General features: G+C 31.6%; 1 pseudogene; it reads right to left on the reverse strand.

Annotated features, from left to right (window-relative positions):
• Nucleotides 1-246: 246 nt before the first annotated feature.
• LOC138828825 (U6 spliceosomal RNA) lies at nucleotides 247-343 on the reverse strand (annotated as a pseudogene).
• Between the last annotated feature and the right edge of the window lie 3839 nt (nucleotides 344-4182).

Genomic DNA, 4182 nt, shown 5'->3' on the forward strand with positions numbered 1-4182 from the left:
ATAGAAAGTTTTAGATTCCTTTTTTTCCTAGGTCCTAATATTATTTTTCTTTGGGATAAAATGACAATGTTGTTTAATTTCAAAAGTTTTGTAAAGTTTATGTTATGTAAACGCCTTTCTGAGGTGAAGATTTAATACATTGATGTGAAACTAAATTTAATTATATTAATTACGTGTGTTGTTACACTTGTTATTTTGTAATCAACTTTTTAATAACTGTTTTTCATTTCTTGCATCTGAAGAATGAAAAATACAGAATATTTCACAAATTTTCATATCATCCTTGTGCAATTGTCATGTTAATCTCTGTATTGTAATTTGGGAATACATGCTGCTGAAGCATGTAGTATCTTCTAAATTTAAGTAGTTAATGATGCAATCTTTATACAGACTTATATCCACGGTTGCCTACTTGTAATAAGGAAACTATATTGTTCCTGACAATGCTACTGATCTTATTTTCCTAAAATTCTGTGAATAGAGGAAAAAAATATATTGTTCATCTTAATGCTCACATTTGCAAATTTTTTGTCAATGACAATTTTAAGTCTTTTTCATTTGGAATTTGATCATACTTTCAATAATTTATTGCTAGGTTCAAAGGTGATGGCTTTTTCATTTACTAATTGATCCAACTGAATTAGCTTTGTGGAGCTAATGGATTCAAAGTAAGCCTTGCTTAAGAGCTACTTCTAACCTTCTGCAGTTGACATTTTCCCAAGTGAGGTCTTACTGGCACAAATGGCTACCTGACCCTTTATTCTTCTTTCATGTAGGAAGAGACCAATCAGAATATCTTACCCTGACAGCATAGATTGTTTTACTTGAACAACACTAATCTTAGTTACCAGGGATCATAGAGAGATGAACAGTTCAGTCATAACTGTTCAGACTAGAAGGGATTTTATCAAAATATAATTGTTTATTATATCTAACATTTCAAAAGTAACTAAAGCCAAGAAGGTGAAAAAATTGATCATATTCATCATTACTTAGTATCCTGGCCTGTCTACCATCCTACCAGGCAGGAAGTTACACTACTGAATTTCTATCACCAAATATTTTCATAGTTGCAGGAGAAGTCCAGATGTTTCTTCTCATTATTAGGCCTTAAATTGGTAATGTTTTAATCACAGTGTTTTCTCTTCCCTACAGGCTGTAAATCTACAAATAGTAAAGCTTTAGGTCCAACTCTATCAAACACTGAGGTAGAGATAATGTAATAATACTTTAAAACAGAGTTGCCTTTGATACTGTAACCACAACAGAACAATGCAAAACATGTGTCTTTTTTCTTATATTATATATAGTTATATATTTTATACTTATATGTGCTGATTTTATATTTCACACAATGAAACTTACTAGAATTAGTTGATAATTTCACAAATAAATTAAAATTTATTTATTCCAATAAATAGAATTGGAATATAAATAATTAGGTTTAAAATATATATTAGAATATAAAAAATATCAACGCAGTGTCTTTGGTATAAACTTGTGATACATTCTAACTGTTCTTGGTCTTCTGAATTCGCATGGTAAAAAAACAATTTTGTTTTCCCCTAATCTATAAGGGATTTTACTCTGCTTCTCTGTTTATTGTTTTAATTCACTGATCCAAAACTCTTTTTCTCCATATTTCTGAAGCATTCCTACTGATTATGCCCAAATTTTTCTGATAAGATGTCTAACAAATATTATTCTTCTGCACGACCCAATGATTCCTAGGATCCCAGGTACCAGTTACCTGCATCATCAGATAACAACGGCAAGACTTCTCACATAGGCCCATGCAACATGCAACAAAGTAATTGAAGACCCATTTCAATTTCTCATTTCCTATATTTCAGGGCCCCAATTCCTTGAGATGCAGGATTTAGCATTAAGCAATTGTGAAATGCAAGGCAACTTAAAATGAAAGATGAGATCACAAAATTTGAGAGTATGTACTATGATTCAAACATTCAACTTACAGATGGCCAGCCCATATCAGTGAACAAGTTCACAAGGTGTCATAAGATTATTTTTAATACCCCTCCCCTATGATTAATAAAAGATTTTAGTCCAGCATAAGTGGGCCAAAAAATAGTTCCTGGAAGGATAGATCCATAATTTGTCTACCAAGGCCCAGAAAAATTTACTTAGAGTTCAAATATAATTCAGGAAAACATTGAGAAGATCCTTAGTGCTGCAAAACACTGGGACTTCAGTACAACATGGTTCAGTGGTATAAAATGTCACTCTCAAACCAATGATAATCTACATTTAATCTCCTGAAAGTTATTCCTTTACAAATTAACTTTTTAAAATCACATTCGCCAAAATAACATTTGAGAAGTAGATGATACTTAGTGACATTACAAGTTTTTCAAGTGTAGGGAGCAAGTTACAATAGAGTTGAATTATTTACCCAGCACAAATGCCAAACACGTTCAACCATTCATTAAAGTCTAGAAATAGTACCAACCATAATTTGTGTTTTTCAGTAGGAGCCTTCCAGAAATGTGTTAAATAGATCAGCCTGCCAAATTTCAAACCAAAACGTTTGCTAATAAAGTAAATGTCATCATTTAATAAGGTACATTTTAAAACGTCACAAATAGTTGTCCTATCATATGCAATATTATGTTTTCCCTGTCTGTGTAACATAGGGAGAAATATGACTTTAAGTCTTGAATATGGGTACTCATCAGAGATATGACAAACATAAAATCTGTCTTCTATTTCTATCACATTCCTATATAGGAATAAATTTTAGTTTTCTTCTTTTTCCAAAACTTATAGGTAGTAAAAAATAATATACCATGTAAAATAAAACAATCACACCACTGTACAAAGCTATTTATAAAAATTTGTAGCTAGGAGTACATTCTATGCATTTTTTAACTTTCTTTTTGACTGAGATTAATCTTCCAAATGGATGAGAATAAAATCATGTTTAGATGCTTCACGTCTCCAGTCTTGCAAATTGTTACTGCAGATGAATGAATTATGGAAATATAAGCTGACATCAGTTCAAGCATATGCAGAATGTAAACTCCATGAAATGTATATAAACCTTTCAATATATTAATAGACAGTTTAACAGGATGACTATCAGGAAGTTGAAAACAGAAAGAAATTATAGTAAAGACATAGAATGAATGAAAAATGAACAAGGGGCAAGTACAGCTAGAATACTCAATGTACACATATGATAAAGGAAGTGGTAAATCTGAAATAAATATTGGAGAAGCATTTGGTTGAGAATGATGGAAAGAGTGACTCTGATCCAAGAGAAATGGGCAATTAGATGGATATATTTAATTGTAACATACTTGCACAACCTTTTGAAATTCAGTTTAAAAACACAACAAAAAACAAAAACACACAACAATCACAACCAACCAGAAATCTCTAGAGAGTATGAATATTTCCTCCCAAAATTTTAAGCAGTTAATGAAGGGTAGTCTTGGGAAAAGCAAAGAACGGTGTCCAAAGAGAGAAGTTTGGGATAGGAGAGAATTTTGAACAGATTTAAATAGATTGTCTAAGGTTATAAATCACCTACATCTGCTGCAAATAGTATCTTTCTTCTAGGAGTTCTCTGTCTGAACTGGATAATCCAGTCGTGAGACACACTTGATAGCTTGTGAAGATAGAATAGAAGAAACAAGATCAAGAACGCATTACTCCACTGGAGAGAAAACAATCCTCCATATTTTCTCTAATCTTTCTTCACTACTCTTTCTTCATACTTTTAAGTCAATTGATTTTGAATTATATTTTTCCTTCTTTCTTCTGGCAAAGTAATTGGTCAAAGTAATTCATTAAATATTATTTGCCATTTTCTTCTTTCATGCTGATTAATTGGCCAGGCGAGTCTATTAAACTTCCTTCTTGCATTTGGTTGCCATGAAACAACATCTATGTCAATGAGAAGAAATCTAATGTAAAACTTTGTCTCCAGAAAACAGTCCAAGAAGCTGTAATCACCAACATTTGGCTGTATTTTTTCATTTTTCTTTTACCTTGAAAGTCTTCTTGTGTCTAAAATGCCCACAAACATAAGTACTCCATCACTTTTTGGTCCAATCAATTCTAACCTAAAAGATATATTTTGCTAAGAAGATGGTTAGAGGAAACTGAAAAATACTGCACTTTTATCTTCTATCGTAAGACTCTCCTTAGATACCATAT

Source organism: Dipodomys merriami, unplaced genomic scaffold (genome assembly GCF_024711535.1).
Source record: "Dipodomys merriami isolate MVZ:Mamm:240054 unplaced genomic scaffold, mDipMer1.0.p SCAF_165, whole genome shotgun sequence".
Classification (NCBI taxonomy): domain Eukaryota; kingdom Metazoa; phylum Chordata; class Mammalia; order Rodentia; family Heteromyidae; genus Dipodomys; species Dipodomys merriami.